This window comes from Dama dama, chromosome X (genome assembly GCF_033118175.1).
Source record: "Dama dama isolate Ldn47 chromosome X, ASM3311817v1, whole genome shotgun sequence".
Lineage (NCBI taxonomy): Eukaryota > Metazoa > Chordata > Mammalia > Artiodactyla > Cervidae > Dama > Dama dama.
In genome coordinates this window covers 155,218,315-155,235,252 of record NC_083714.1, presented here as the reverse complement: position 1 = coordinate 155,235,252, position 16,938 = coordinate 155,218,315, and the positions used below count along the sequence as shown (strand labels likewise).

Sequence of the window (16,938 nt, the reverse complement as noted above, 5' to 3'; positions counted from 1 at the left end):
GTGTTTATATCTGATATCTGCCCATTTGCAGTTGCAGGGGGGGACTGGCACACCCAGACATGGGTGGATTTAATTCCTTAAAGTCATTGAAGGGAGGTTATCCGTACCTTTGACGAAAGGTGTAGTCGGGTTCGGGGAGGGGAGGTTCTCTGGAACCCTTGGCTCATTCCTCCTCCTTGCTTCCCCTAGACTAGCAGATAGTCAAAGTGTGGAGCACGGCCCAGGAGCATTGCGGGACTCCGACAAACCTCTGAAAACCCTGGCGCCCGGGAAGGGCCAGAGGTGTCCCAGGAGGCCTGGGGCTGGGCGGGCAACCTCCCTGGTGATTACCCGTACCCGGAGCCACCCGCTCCTGGACAGGCGCACACCCCTGGAGCCGCCCTCCGGTGGGCAGAAGCCCGGGCACTTGAGCGCTGCCACGCTGGCCTGGAGACCCACCCTGTAGAGGCCACCTGCCCAGGCGCGAGCTCTGGCCGACCCCGCCCCTCGGTGGCCTCCTCAGAGGCAGTGGACAGGCGGAGCGCTCTTTGTAAGGAGGCGCCGGTGGCCCGGCAGTGTTCTGGTCGCTGCAGACCTCCGCCATGGACACCTCCTGGAGCTTGTGGTAGCCCCAGTTCGCACTGTAGAAGCTGACCAACAAGACCCCGCTGCTCATCCAGGAAGAGAACACCGCCAGGTAGTGTCTCTCCCTACCTTCTTGCCCTTTTTGGGGCTCCCTGAAATTGCGGGAAGGTCCCGTGCATCCTACCTGGGCGTGAACATGAGCTACCACCCCCCCCCCACCCCCAACCTTGACCCCTCTCCCCATGCTGGGTCCTGGGACTAACATGGAGAGGACTCCCCCAACCTCCCACCCCCTCCTGTGGTCACCTGGATTTTTAAATTTCTGGAGATCTTCTTGCCCCAAGGGTCAGAGGGTCAGCACAAGGGTCACAGGTCAGTCAGTCAGTTGTGTCTGACTCTTTGCAACCCCATGAATCACAGCACACCAGGCCTCCCTGTCCATCACCAACTCCCGAAGTTTACTCAAACGCATGTCTATCCAGGCAGTGATGCCATCCAACCATCTTATCCTCTCTTGTCCCCTTCTCCTCCCACCTTCAATCTTTCCCAGCATCAGGGTCTTTTCAAATAAGTCACCTTTTTGCATCAGGTGGCCAAAGTATTGGAGTTTAAGCTCCACCATCAGTCCTTCCAGTGCATATATAGGACTGATTTCCTTTAAGATGGACTGGTTGAATCTCCTCGCAGTCCAAAGAAGTCTCAAGAGTCAACACCACAATTAAAACATTAATGACAATGAAATAAAATCTGTTTCTCAGTTGCACCCTGTGGGTCTAGTAGATAACACCCTGGACAGCACAGAGTATGGCTGTTTTCATCATCACAGAAAGTTCTGTTGCATCTCCATGCTGTAGAGTCTGGATTCTACCATTTGAGATGGTTGCCTGGTTGTTGGTGCTGGGTCTTCCCTACTGTTGTGCGGGCTTTTTCTAGTAGTAGCAAGTAGGGCCTTCTTTGGTCACTGAACACTGGGCTCAGTAGTTGTGGTACCTGGGCTTTGTCTCTCCGAGGGATGTGTGATCTCCATGGTTCAGGGTTTGAACTTGTGTCTCCCTCATGGACAAGTGGATTCTTTTACCACTGAGCCACCAGGGAGGTCTCTGAACTTTATTTTACCACCAAAGACAGCACAGCCTGGATGTTAACTGATGGCATCCTGAGTTCCCCGAGGGGTGGGAAAGCAAGTACAGATTCATCTAGGGGTCAGCACTGCCCTCCATTATTCAGAATGCAGGTTCCACCGAGGAGCTCTGAAAGGGAGTAAAAGTGATGCAGTGGTTTTAGTGGAGGGTGGAGTGTGTGGCACTGTTGTAGATGAGCTGACATGGGCCTCTTGGTTTTTGGGCCCTGGTCTGGGGCACGGTCGGCTCCTCTGAGGAATGAGGCTGAGTGCTCAGTACTCCTGACCTCTGTTGACTTTAGGAGGTGGGGGTGCTGGTGTTTTTCATTTTTCTTGCCCTGAGAGAGTGTGGATTTTCTCACTCTGTCTTTTCCAAGAGGCTGAGGGGAGTTTTCACAAGCACAGTGGCAACACTTGTTGACAGTGCCAAGTGGGGGTGTCTTGACACAACCACTGTGCTCCTGTCCAGTATGTCATTTTTGGGGACCACAGAGGTTTTCTTGAACCTTCATCCTTTGCTATACTGGCCTTCAGGTCTGGTCAAAGGAGCACAGTGGTGGAGCAGATGGTGACCATGCCACTCAGGAGTTTCCTACCAAGAAAGTCGGCTTAACATATACCGAGTTCAGTGTCCCCATCCCCAGGGCCAGTGTTATAGGTTGTTGGCAGGCTGAGAGAATAGAATACTTTTTATATCCACCATGAACTTTGAGCCAGGGTTCATGAATGGAGACCTGCTCCATGCCTGTCATCAACTACCAACTAGACAGCAAGTAAAACACATTGGGCTGAGCCTCTGAGTTGCCTGGTGTTTGTGCACAGCTCAGAGACACTTGGGGCTTCCCTGATGGTAAAGAATCTGCCTGCAGTGCAGGAGATGTGGGTTCAATCCCTGGATCAGGAAGATTCCCCTGGAGAAGGAAGTGTAACCCACACCAGGACTCTTGCCTGGAGAATCCCATGGACAGAGGAACCTGGCAGGCTACAGTCCTATAGGGCCACAGAGTTGGACATGACTGAGCAGGCCACAGAGTTGGACTGACTGGTACACTATCCTTCAGCCAGAGGAATCTTCCTGATCCAGACGGATTCTTGAGCTCCCATCTCCTGTAGCTCCCCACTTCCAGTTACCTCTACTTGGGGAGCCAATCAGGGCACAGAACTGCTCCTTTGTCCTGAGATACACCTTCTCAAATTCAGCAGGTGGGTCCTGCAGTTTCATTGTGTGCCAGTCCAAGGCAGGGATGCAGAGAGGAGGAAAGTGCAGACTTCCCACCCTGAAGACGAAACAAAAGTGCATCCACTCCCATTCCAAAAGCAGGAAGCTTCCTTTGAAATCTTGGACATTCTGAGGTTGGTTTGTTTGTTTGCTACAAGGCTGGGGCCGTGCCCAGCAGCAGGCATGGGCCTGAGATTTGACGGCTCACAAAGGCGTTGGCAGGAGTTTTCCTGGAGCCTGTTTCTGGGTTTGGAGTGTGTATCTGTAAGAAGGGATCTGGGAGGGACACTTCAAGGTTGTTGAGTCACATTGGGCATCTCAGACTATGAGAATCTGCTTGTGGGCCGTGTGGTTTATCAGACTTAGGGTGGCATGCAGGGTCTTCCCTTATGGCTCAGTCAGTAAAGAATCTGCATGCAATGCAGGAGACCCAGGTTGATTTCCTAGGTCTGGAAGGTCCCCTGGAGAAGGGAATGACAACCCACTCCAGTATTCTTGCTGGAGAATCCCATGGACAGAGGAACCTTGTGGGCTACAGTCCATGGGGTTGCAATCATCAGACATGACTGAGCAACTAGAGAGAGAGAGAAAGAGACGATGGCATGAGGGCTGAGGGCTCTGTCAGCACTGGGTACTGCTGGGGACCGGGCCTTCTGGGCAGATTCATCCAGACTCACCTGGACAGAGCCCAGAGAGGGACCCAGGCCCAGTCCACACCATGTCCTCTGATTCTCTGGGTCCCACTTCTCTGCAGGAATGGATGCACCTGGGTGGCAGTAAGGTCTGGTCTGCTGAATGGTTTGTCCTCATGTAAAAGGAGCAGTTCATCAAACTTCCTGAACATGAAAGTCTGCATGGGTTTCAAGAGGAGAGGGAGCTGTGCTCAGGAATGACCTGGAAGACCTGCTTTGTCTGAAAGGATATCACAAGCTGCAGAGGATTTTTTTCTATTGTTTTGGGGTTTTGTTTTTGTTTTTTCTTTTTCAATTAAGTTTCCCACAAAGCGAGGTTTGGGGTAGAGATGTAAACACATACTGAGTAGGTCTTCACTCATGGCTCAGGTGGTAAAGAATCTGCCTGCAATGTGGGGGACCCGGGTTCAATCCCTGGGTTGGGAAGATTCCCTGGAGAAGGGAAAGGCTACCCACTCCCGTATTCTGGCCTGGAGAATCCCATGGACTAGTCCATGGGGTCACAAAGAGTGGGACATGACTGAAGGACTTCCACTTCACTTCAAGTCACCAGTAGGTGGGGAGAGTTTCTATATGTGGAATGAAAAAAGAATGGAATGAAGAGGAGTCTTGCTTGTGCTTTCCTGCTTGGGTGTTGTGCTGGAATTTTCCTTCTGAAGTTTAGCACCTTGAGGCAGAGGAGGGTCAAGAGACCCAAGTTGGGGGGCTAGGGGCAGGAACTCCTAGATCTCATCTCCCCATCCTGGAATGTGTGACCTGGATGGGCCCATCTTTCAGTTGGGCTCCCCTGACTGGAAGCACCCCACAACCTCTACCCTGGGACCAGACAATTTGCTCATCTGAGTTCTGATTGTGAGCTGTGCCTGGGTGCATGAGATGTCTCCAGTGGACGACCCTTGTCTTGACAGAATTGAGTGGGTGATGGATAACAACACCATGGTGAAGATGGTGCCCATCAAGATAGTGCACTCAGAGAGGCAGCCAGAGAAGGAGAGCTGCCAGGCACTGGCCCACATCCCCAAGCTGCCTCTGTTGCCCAGCGGCCTCAAGTGGGACCAGATCAAGACGATCAGCATGTTGGAGGAGTCCTACTCATGCTTCTGCCCCTACAGCTGCCAGGGCTCCAAGCCCCAGTTTCCCGGCACCCTGGGCCTCCCAGCCAAGTGCAGTCAGGCCTCCCCCCCTGCACTCAGCTATGTGAAGGCCAAAGACAGGACCGCCAACAGCCTCAGGTTAGAGGAGCTGGCCCACAAGATCGTTGGCAGGGATAAGTCACTAGTGGATGTCACTGATGTGAGACACACACACACACACTGATGTGAGAATGAGAACCACCATGGACCTCATGGAGGGCATCTTACCCAAAGATGAGCACCTCCTGGAAGGAGCAAACAAAGGAGGAAGCTGCTGCCCAAGATGCCCTCACCCAGGATGGCAGAGGAGATGTGAGTAGACCCCCAACCCTCCTGTGTCTCTGCCCTTCCCTGTGTGCCGGTCTAGCATCTTGGACTTCCAGGACAGGGACCAGGGACCTATCTCTTTATCTGTTCTCATGCATGTTCTCCAGTGACAGATTTCTCCATAAGTGCTTGGCACTTTGGGGATTTTTTTTTTTTTTTTTTAATACCCTGCCATTCAAAGGTCCATTCTGGGAACAACAAAGTTAGTTGGGCAAAGATGTGAAAAGATGTTTCTAGTGATGCCCATGGGTCCTTTCCTCATAAGGCAGCAGTTCTTCTCTGCTGTCTGCCCTCAGAGCACTTGGCAATGTTGGGAGATGCTTCTCATTGTCTCCCCTGGGAGAGTGGAGGCCAGGGATGGTGCTCGTCAACATATGGGGGCACAGGATGTGCCCCCCCCCCACACACACACACAAAGAATGTTCCAACGCTAAAGATCACTAGTGCCGAGGTGCAGAAACTTGTTACAGAGGAGTGAAAGCTGAGGCTATGGAGGATATGTGCTTACAAAAGAGGCCTTCTGTTGTTACATATTTAGCTGAGGGGGTGAATTTGCTGTAATTCATTCTGTAATAGAGGGGGAAGCTTCTCTGGTGGCTCAGATGGTTAAAGAATCCACTTGCAACAGGGGACACCTGGGTTCCATCCCTGGGTCGGCAAGATTCCCTGGAGAAGGGAATGGCCACCCACTCCAGTATTCTGGCCTGAAGAATCACACAGACAGGAGCTGGGTAGGCTAAACTCCCTGGGGGTCACCAGGAGTGGGACATGACTGAGTGACTAAGAGTTTCATGTGTTTTGTTCTGTAAAGGACCCTCTCTAGCCTCTTGTATTCAGTCACCTGCCCACAAAGGTACACCTGCTTACATCTGTTCTCTTGGTGCACATGGTCTTTGTAAGCATCACTGACTGACAGTAGATAGGAGCATGAATGTCATGCAGCAGATAGGGGCTCAGAGGCTGCAACTGTGGCCACTGGTGGAAGAACACCCAGTGAAATTTGGGGCCTGTGGTCACACTTACAATGGCAACAGACAGCTCCCCATAGACCTCAGGCTCCCCCCAGAAAACTATCTGTATCTCCTCCACAGGTGAGGCTTAGGGTACCATTTGGCATGGGGTTCTAGTTCTGGGTGGCTTTCCTGGTGGCTTAGATGGTAAAGTGTCTGCTTGCAATGTGGGAGACCCGGGTTTGATCCTTGAGTTGGGGATGATCTCCTGGAGAAGGAAGTGGCAACCCACTCCAGTTCCCTTGCCTGGTAAATCCCATGGATAGAAGAACCTGGCAACCTACAGTCCATGGTGTCACAAAGAGTCAGACATGACTAAGCAACTTCACTTTCTAGTTCTGGCCTAGGCACCTACCCTTTTCACATTTCTTTTTGTTTCCTTGATTGACTGATTTTTTTTTTTTTTTTTTGGTGCACCCCCTTACATGTGGGATCTTCACTTCCAACTAAGGGATCAAAATCTTGTCCCCTGCATTGGAAGGCAGAGTCTTAGCCACTAAACCACCAGGGAAGCCCACTCTGTACCTGCTTCCACTGTCTCCTCTCTCTGGCTGGTGTCCTTTTGTTGGCTCCATGGTTTGCAGGTCTCAGCCCAGGTTTCAGATGCATCTGTGTGCACACGTTCAGAGCTAATGTGGATGTTCTGACATTTGTTTTCCCAGGAGGGAGGAGACCAGAGTGCCAGCGGCAACATCCTTGGCCACCAATTACACCTACTACAGCAAATCAAACCCCAAGGCAGAGCTGCTGATAAAGATGAAGGGCCTGCAGGGAAAGATTGAAGGTGGGAGGAGAAGGGGATGACAGAGGATGAGATGGTGGGATGACATCACTGACACAACAGACATGAGTTTGAATAAGCTCTGGGAGTTGGTGATGGACAGGGTAGCCTGGCTTGCTACAGCCCATGGGGTCACAAAGAGTCAGACACAACTGAGTGACTGAACTGAGCTGAAGGGTGAGGACTATTGCAGTTTAGGTCAGGAGAGGGGATTTGTAAGTTGCCAGGGATGTGTGGATGCAGCTGTGTGAACACGATGAGGAATGGAGTGGGGGTTCAGGGACCAGTTCTCTGAGATAGACTGACTTGGAAGGAGAGGACTAGAGATGAGTTCAGTGACCTGATGCTGCAGCTGTGTAGACAAGGAGGAGGCCATTTGCAGAAGAGATCACAGTCCTGTGGCTGGAGTTTTGGGAACATGAAGCAGAGGATCAGAAAGCAAAGCCAAGGACCAGTGGCTAGAACTCTTTGTACCAGGACAAAGATGATTGTACAGGAGGACAGGGACCCATGGCTAGAACCCTATACAAGAGGGAGGGCAGATAAAGTCGGGTTCCAGTGCCTGAAGCAGCATCTTCAAGTGGAAGGAAGACTAGTGATAACATCATGGACCGGCCACCAGGTCTGTATGAAGAGGATGGGGAGGTTTGTAGATGAAGTTGGGGGCTGTGTGGACAAGGATGAGGAGGATAGCAGATAAGGTGAAGGGTCATGGTTGGAGCTATTAAGACAAGGTGCAGAGGACTGGAAGAGAAATCAGCAACCCTTGGTGAGAACACTCTGTCAAGGAGGAGGAGGCTCACAGGTAAAGTCAACCACCAGTGGCTGGAACAGTGTGTACAAGTAGGAGGAGATTTAGAGATAAAGTCAGGGACAGGCAGCCTGACCAGTGTGAACAGGATGAGAAGGCTTGCACATTAAGTCAGGCTCCAGTGGCTGGGACTGTGTGGGCAAGGGTGAGGAACATCATAGTTGAGGTCAGAGACCATTAGTTTAGCTGTGTAGACAAGACCTGACAGGGGGCTTCTGACGTGGCTCGGTGATAAAGAATCTCCCTGCCAATGCAGGAGGTGCAGGTTTAATTCCTGTTCTGGAAGATCCCCTTGAGTAGGAAGTGGAAACCAACTCTAGTATTCTTGCCTGGGAAACCCCATAGATGGAGGAGCCTGAAGAGCCACAGCCCATTATTCAATGGCAATTTGTCGGATGTGACTGAGCATGCACACAGACACACAAGCAGTGAGGAATGAGGCTGGAATATGAGTCCAGGGACCAGTGGCTGGAGCTGGGTGAACACAGAATAGGATTATCAGGATGAAATTCAGGGATCAATGGTTGGATCTGTGTGGACACTAATGGGGCAAGGTTACAGAAAAGGGCAGGGACTATGGTGGAATGTCTGTGGACAAGGAGGAATGACTGGAGATGAGGTTGGGGGTGCAGTTGTGTCTGGATCTTTGTTGACAAGGAGGAAGAGGACTTCACATCAAGTCAGTAGACCACGGGCTGGAAGCTGTGTGAACAGGAAGGAGGAGACTTGCACATGAGGTCAGTGACTACTAGGTGCAGCCACATAAACAAAGGGGAAGGGGGCTGGGAGGTGAAGTCAGGGACTTGAGGTCAGGGAGCAGTGTAGACAGGACAAGGAGAGACACTGGGTGAGGAGGTCAGGGACCAGTGGCTGTGATGTGTGGACAAGGAGGGAAGAGGGTTGGAGACCCATCAGGAACCCGTGATTGGTGCTTCTGGTGAAAAGAAAAAAAAGGAGTAGAATGGCAGTGTTGAACATTCCGCAAATTCCTGCTGGCTTTTTCCATATTGTAGTATATGTGTTTCCATGCTACTTTCTCCATTAGTCCCACCATCCTTCCCATACCCATCTGTTCTCTATTTGTCTGCATATCCACTGCTGCCCAGCAAATAGGTTTATCAGTATCATCTTTCTAGATTTCATATACCTGTGTTAATATAAGATATTTGTTTTTTTTGTTTGTTTGTTTTTCTTTCTGATTTATGTCACTCAGTATGATAGGCTCTAGGTTCATCCACCTCCTTAGAACTGACTGAAATGTGTTCCTCTTTGTGGCTGAGTAATATGCCACTGTGTGTATGTACCACAGCTTTTTTATCCATCCATCTGCCAATGGATGTCTAGATTGCTTCTGTGTGCTGCTGCTAAGTCGCTTCAGTCATGCCCAGTTCTGTGTGACCACATAGATGGTAGCCCACCAGGCTCCTCTGTCCCTGGGATTCTCCAGGCAAGAGTATTGGAGTGGGTTGCCATTTCCTTCTCCAATGCATGCCTGCATGATAAGTTGATTCAGTCCTGTCAGACTCTGTGTGACCCCATGGACAGCAGCCCATCAGGCTCTTCTGTCCAGAGGATTCTCCAGGTAATAATCCTGGGGTGGATTGCCATTTCCTTCTCCACCTCTGTGCTACCTATTATAAATAGTGCTGCCATGAACAATGAGGTACATGTGTCTTTTTCAGTTATGGTTTCCTCTAGCATATATGTCTGGTACTGGGATTTGCTAGATCTTATGGTAGTTTTATTCCTTTTTTTTTTTTTTTTTTCAAGAAATCTCCATACTGTCATCCATAATGACTGTAAATTGGCTGTACCAATTTACATTCCCACTAACAGGGCAAGGGGGCTTCCCTCAGCTGCTAAAGTATATACCCATGAGGTGGGAGACCTGGGTTCGATCCCTGGGTTTGGAGGATCCCCTGGGGAAGGGAAAGGAAAGGCTACCCACTCCAGTATTCTGGTCTGGATAATCTCATGGACTGTATAGCCAAAGGGGTTGCAAAGAGTCAGAAATGACTGAGCGACTTTCACTTTAAAACAATGCAAGAGGGTTTCCCTTTTCTCCACAGCTTCCCAAGCATTTATTGCTTGTAGATTTTTTCAATGCTAGCCTGGTATTTGTTCATGCAAAACAAGTTGCTGAATGGACCGCAGGCCAGGAGGTGCGGGCAGGTGCTGGAAGGTGCCCAGGTCAGTGGGGCCATGACTGAGTCCTGCATGCTGTACCCACAGTAGGAGCTCATTGAGAGCCTTGGTCTCAAGCTGCATGTGCTGCAGAAAGCATGAGAGAGCCTGCAGGAGGATATGCAGGCCAACAGTGCACTGGGTGATTAAGTGGAGGCCCTGGTCAAGGCAGTGTACAAGCCCAATGAGTTTGAGAAGTTCCACATGTTCACTGGGGACCTCAACAAGGTGGTGAATCTCCTGCTGTCACTGTCAGGCCACCTGGGCTGCATGGAGAACGCCCTCAACAGCCTGGACAATAGCATGCCTCTGGGTGATCTGGTACTCCCCACGAGGCAGCAGAGGTTGAGGGGGAGGCCCCACAGGGTACAGAGTGAACACCTGGAAGCCTTGCTGGGTCCACTGTCCACCTGGTCATGCAAGGTCTTCTTTTCTCTCGCTCTCTCCCTTCTCATAGTGGGGGACCATCACGAGGTTCCCTGTGTTGTTCAGCGGCCTGGTCATGTCTGACTTTTTGCAACCCCATGGACTGCAGCACACTGGACTTCCCTGTCCATCACCAATTCTCAGAGTTTACCCAAACTCATGTCCATTGAATTGGTGATGCCATCTAGCCATCACATCCTCTGTCATCCCCTTCTCCTCCCACCTTCAGTATTTCCCAGCATCAGGGTCTTTTCCAATGAGTCAGTTCTTCATATCAGGTGGCCAGAACAGCCTAGCAATTTTATGTGTTCAGACTCACACCCTGAAAGGTGGTGCAGGTATCAGGATACTTCCCCAGCTTGTCACCAGGGAAGAAGCAGTTTTGGTTTTCAGCCCCCACCCCACCCCCACCCCCCTCACCAACCAAGCAGCAGCCCTGTTGGTCCAGCCTCTCCTCGGGGGCCCTCCACCCCATGATGCTCCGAAGGGGCTGGTGGGAGGCCGTTCAGGTCACCAGGTTTCGGAGGAACAGGAGACTTGCTGATATCAGAAACTGGGCCAGAGGCCGGGGCTTTCCCATGCATCCACCAGCCGCCACTTGATGTCTGTTTAACGCTGTTCCTCCTTTCCTGTCTTGTTTTCACAGCAGGCTAAGTGAGGGCACAGGCGGTAGGTGTGTTCCCCGATTTAGAAGTGGGAGTGTCTATGTGCCCCAGAGTAAGGAGCCAGGGCAGCTATGCGACCAACCCCCTTCTCCTGCCGCTGTCCCCAACCTCCATCTCTATTCTTCCAACCCTTTGTCCTCTTCACTGTCCGCCTCTCCTTTCGCCAGAAGGGTTTAGAAATCCTTCCCTGGGAGATTTCTTTAAATGCACTGCTTTGGCCCACTTTGCCCCCATCAGCAGTGTTGTCAGGGAAAAGCCCTGGGCGCACACATCCTCCCCCCAGCCTCCCCTCCCCCGGAGTCTTTCTGCCTGGGCGAACCTCCCAGTTTTGGATGTTTCTGGGCGCTGATGGCTCTTGTGTTCTACAGGGTGTATCTGGGCGCCTCGTGTGGGGGTGTACCCAAGGCGCCTAGCTGCCCAGTCGGTGGGAGGCACTGGCCACGCCCGCCATGTCCCCAGCAGGCTTGTGCATCTTCTGTTTGTCCAACAATCCCTGCTCTAGAAGCACCACGTCCTGATCCAGTAGCACGAGGATGCCAGGAAGCTGAAGGAGAACCTGGACTGCTATGAGGGCATAGTCTTCGACATCCTGGCCAGCTACCTGGGCCCTGAGAACCTGGTGGACTACGAGCACTTCTTCAAGATGAAGTCGGCTCTCATCACGGAGCAGCGCAAAGCAGTGCAAAATACACCTGGATGAAGAGCAGCTGAAGTGCCTATTGGACAGCCTTCAGCCTGAGGGAGGCAAATGAGAGAGCACCCACCTTCCCACTCTGCCCTCCGGGAAAGAGGGTGGAGATTAGGTTGGTGGAGCCATCAGCTCCAGTCCTGTAAATGCAGCTGAAAACTGCAGCCTGCATTAACATTCTGTCTATGTGGAATGGGGGAGGGGGGTGGTCCTCTCAAGGCCAGGTGGCAGTCAGCAAAGCAGTAACTTCTGTATGTGCATTTGGGATGAGTTATTTAATTCTTAGTTTCCCTTTTGGAATGCTGAGTAGAAAGGCTCCCCCAGTCCCCCCCACCCCCGCAGCTGTAGCAAGGAAGAGTCTCCACGTGCACGTGTGGACCGGGGTCACCATGTGGTCTCTACCCGCCCAGTGTGCAGGCACTGAACCCCGTCCTCCATGAGGGAAGGAACCAGCGCCTCTCTAAGAAGGTGCATGTGGGTTGGGTTGCTAGGAGCTGGGGGTCGCCTGGCGCACGCACATGTTGTCCTGTGGATCGCGGGAGGCGCCGGGTGGCGCGGGGTAGCAGTGTTCTCCCGTGGATCCGCAGGTGTTGCACCCTTCATTGTATCTATCCTGTAAGGGTTACTCCCGACCCAGTAAAAAATCATGAGGATAAGCATTATGCGTTAGAAAGGAGGATAGTTGTCTGTGCGGTTTAAAGAGCAGCTGTGAAATGAACTTTGGCGTGCTGGATTCACTCATGGTGAAATCGCCGCTTGAAGAGTGTGCATGCTTTAAGACGCATGCAGAAGGGACATACTGGCTTTTGTTCTTCTTTTGTTCTAGCATTTGACACCAGCGTACAAATGCTATTTTTCCTGCAAAGTGAGATTACCTGGCTGAAAGTGTGTCCTGAAGTTATGTGCTTGTGAGTTTTTGTTTGTTTGTTTGTTTTTGTTTTTTTCTTTCTTAAGGTCCCTGAAATATTTTCCTCATTTTTCCTCCCCCCACCCCAAGAACACTTCTTTGGTGTGTATATGATCATAGATTATAATTGGCAAGTCCTCTCTTATTGCTTCTCTGGATTAGTTATGGCCGTGTCAGAGTCATGTTTCCTCTAAGAACCGGTGGCTCTGGCTTTCGGACCAGAGGTACTGGTGGTCCACACAACGCCTAGATCTTGTCTTTCTCCACCACAGAGTTGACCACTGTCTGGTCCATGTTTTATTGTTTGATATTGCAAGGTAGTCAAGAGAGTCTATTCACTAAAGAAAACACTGTTGAGCTGTTGTTTTCCAGGGGGTGAGTCATGACTAGCAGAAGATAACTTGCAGATCCCATGTGTGGCAAATGATTTGTATCCAGAATGTATAAAGAACTTTCCAAATTCACATTATGAGAACAGTCAGCCCAGTTAAAACATGAGCCACCGACTTAGACACTTCACCAAAGAGTCTCTATGCATGTCAATAAGCACAATAGGTGTTCAGCCCCTTGTGGCTTGGTTCTCATGGTCTGATTTTTAACCTGATGGTTTGTGTTCCATCCCAGTTGGGTGAGATGCCTAGATAATGGCAGGAGAAGCCCTAAGATAACTTCTTGTGAGGGTGATATTTGGAGGTCAGATGACATTTCTCCTTGTTTCCTCTTATGCCCGTGAAAAGAGTTTTCCAGCAGTGGGGAGATAACCCTTTGTCACCAGTGGCTGGCACCTTTCCAAAGACAAAAGCATGCAATGTCATATTAAAGGACACTACTCCACACCCACTGAACCAGAAGAACAAGCTGAACTGGCTGCGGTGATATCTCTGCGGTCCTGGAGAGAACCGATCTGGTAGGCTTCAATGATGCTGGCAATAAACACTCCTTTGGCAGCCCACACACACCAAAGAGAAAGTCTTTTTTCTGCACTTTTTATTCTTCTTTAATTAAGCTGTTTCTGACTTGAAAAAATCCCTCTTCTGCCAGTGAAGCATCATCCTCCTCTCCAAGTGCTACGGTCACTTGCTGTGAAAATGGGTCATGGCAGAAAAGATAAAGCTGGCTGTCCACGGACCTCCTGCCCCACCTTCCTCCTTTGAGGAGACAACCACAGTGATGTCAGTGTGTTTTGATTTTGACAAAGCTTTTATCTGTGATTCTTGCCCTTCTCATACAGTATTGTGATCATTTTGATGATATGTCTGTAAAATGTGAAAATAGAGTTTGTGCCTGTATCCAGCTTTTCAATGCCTTTTGAGAACCTTGTCTTCTACACAACAATACACAGGGCTCTGATGTCCTTTAAATGAAGCACATAGAATCACAATGGTCCTGTCTATTTCCCCATCTGCCTCATAAATGTCTGGTTGGTGGGGACACAAAGCTTGCAGTGAGTCAGTGTGCACAACTTTGTATATAGCTATATTACTGCCTATACAAACAATCTGGTGCTAATGTTTCTCCTGTGGCATTCCTGGGTGGTGGCTGATTGCTCACCCTGGATCATTGCTTAGCTGAGAAGTGCTCTCTATATTTTGAGGTTGCAGTCAGGGGCCTTGCCTGAGACTTTGATCATGCTGCCCACCATGGAAGATATGTACTGATTTCAGGCTCAACACTTAACACTTACCTCTCAACAGGTCATCCTGCTTGGCCTTAATAAAATAAATGGTATCTTTCAGTAAATGGAGCATATTTGCTTTGCATCCTTTTTAAGAATTTGAACATTCTTCCCATATGTCAGATTCTTCATCCACTGATAAATCATGGGATTGAATCTGTGTATGCAGGTGTTTAACTATTTCTGCCTGTCTAGTTCAGGCCAGTTAGTTTGCAGCCTGGAAACATCAGGGACACAGGTTGTATCAGTCAGCTGTTTCTACAGCCATGCTGTGTAACAACCACTATAAAATCATGGCAGAGTACAGGGAGAGTATTCCTTTAGAGTAGGAATTTGTAGATCATTCTGTTCTATGTGCCTCCCAGGTTCATTTGCCTTCCAGGTCCAGGCCTTTGGCCTGGGCATATCCATGGCACATGATTGGAGAACAAGCCCAGTCACAAAGGTGCTTGTCCTGGTTGTGGTTATGACACACCTGCTAACCTTGTGTTGCTGAAGCAAGTTTTGCAGCCCAACTCAGAATGCAGAAGGTGTGGCATGTGTTCCACCCCGTGATTGCAGGAAGCTGTGAAGCACTGGGGCCACTGGTGGAGCCCTGCTATCTCCCATGCCAGGTGCTGATATGGAGTAGCATCCTGCAATCTAGGACCTAAAGTTAAGTTCCTGGAGCAAAGCCAATTTTCTCACTTGAAGGTCATATGTCTGTAGCAGGCACCCCTCAGTTTTCTCCTTTGCAACTGTTAGGAGAGCAAGCGAGCTAACGTCAATTGGCTTGGAACCTGAGTCAGGTCAGAAAAGTGTCATATGGAGGGAGGCATTCACACTTCTGGTGCTGTCACTGCAGCCTCAGTCTGAAGGAAAAGTGTTCTCTGCACCTGGATGCCCCTGTCAGAACCACCAGAGGACAGATGACAGTTGCTTCCATAGGACAGCTGCACTGGAGGACTGATGGAAGCAGATAAACACTTCTGTTTTCAGAGCAGATTGATGGGACCTGTAGGGTAACCAGTTGAGACAGAGGGAGTCTTCCTTCTTTTTTAAAAATAATTTTGTTTGTTGAATTTTGGCTGTTCTGGGTCTTCCTTGCTGCTCGGGCTTTTCTCTAGATGTGCTCTGTGGGTTTCTCGAATGTGGGCCTTAGTAGTTGTGGCATGTGGGCTTAGTTGCTCTGCAGCAGGTGGCATCTTCCTGGATCAGGGGTCGAGCTCTTTGTCTCCTGTATTGGTGGATTCTTTACCACTGAACAACCAGGGAAGCCTGAGAGAGTGTTCTTAGTAAGAACTACTCAAACGTAGGAGGTGTATTTTTATTTGAGATGGGGAAAAAACATTGTCACAAACTTAGGAACTTTAAGAAGTACACAAATGTTACATACATAATCATCATCATCCTTATTATTATTATTATTATTTTGACTTCTACAGGGCCACTCTTTCTTGTCTTGTGAGGGATTCATCCATGAGGGCAATGGAGGTGCAGTTGTAGGTTGGGGTGGTGGGGGTGTGGCTGTAGAAGCCAGTGGTCCTCATGCCATGCTCTGAGACCCATGGACTGAGATCCTCAGACTTCTGTTTTTTCAGGGAAAGCCAACTTGGGCACACAGAATCAGTCTCAGGCATGGGGGCATGGGAAATGCTGTCTGCATCCTCACACCTATTGGCTTGACCACTGCAGGGCCACAACGCCCTGCAAGTCCAGGCATTCTGGGGCTGGGGGTGAGGAGGGTGGTGGGGGCTGGGCCATGGTGGGAAGAGAACCCAGCATAGCCTTGGAAGAAGTCTGAATAAGGTGTGTAGATCACCATGTGGTCAATGTGAAGTTCTTTTTACCTTTACTGAAGTATACTTGATTTACAACAAAGCGCTAATTTCTTCTGTACAACAAAATGAATCAGTTATATATAAACACATACTTTTTTTCATATTCTTTTCCATTATGGTTTATTACAAGATACTAAGTATAGCTCCCTGTGCTACATAGTGGGGTCATCTTGTTTATCCATCTTAAATATAGGTATATGTTAGTTCAGCTTAGTTCAGTCACTCAAGTCATGACCAACTCTTTGTGACCCCATGGACTATAGCACACCAGGCCTCCCTGTCCATCACTAGCTCCCAGAGTTTACCCAAACTCATGTCCACTAAGTCTGTGATGCCATCCAACCATCTCATCATGTTGTCCCTTCTTCTCCTGCCTTCAATCTTTCCCAGCATCAGGTCTTCTCAGTTGAATCAGTTCTTTGAATGAGGTGGCCAAAGTATTGGAGTTTCAGCTTCAGCATCAATCCTTCCAGTGAATACTCAGGACTGATTTCCTTTAGGATGCACTGGTTGGATATCCTTGCAGTCCAAGGGACACTCAAGAGTCTTCTGCAACACCACAGTTCAAAAACATCAATTCTTCAGTGCTCAGCTTTCTTTATAGTCCAACTGTCACAGCCATACATGACTACTGGAAAAACCATAGCCTTAACTAAATGGACCTTTGTTGTCAAAGTAATGTCTGTGCTTTTTAATATGCTGTCTATGTTGGTCATAACTTTCCTTCCAAGCGTCTTTTAATTTCATGGCTGTAATCACCATCTGCAGTGATTTTGGAGCCCCCCAAAATAAAGCCTGCCACAGTCCACTGTTTGCCTATCTATCTATCTATCTATCTGTCTATCTGTCTATCTATCTATCTATGGTTGCTAATTCCAAACTCCTAATCTTCCCCTCCCCTCCCCATTGGGGACCA

General features: G+C 49.7%; 1 pseudogene; it reads left to right on the top strand.

Moving 5' to 3' along the window:
- The first annotated feature begins 581 nt into the window (after positions 1-581).
- LOC133052149 (protein Shroom2-like) lies at positions 582-11,684 on the top strand (annotated as a pseudogene).
- Positions 11,685-16,938: the final 5,254 nt, after the last annotated feature.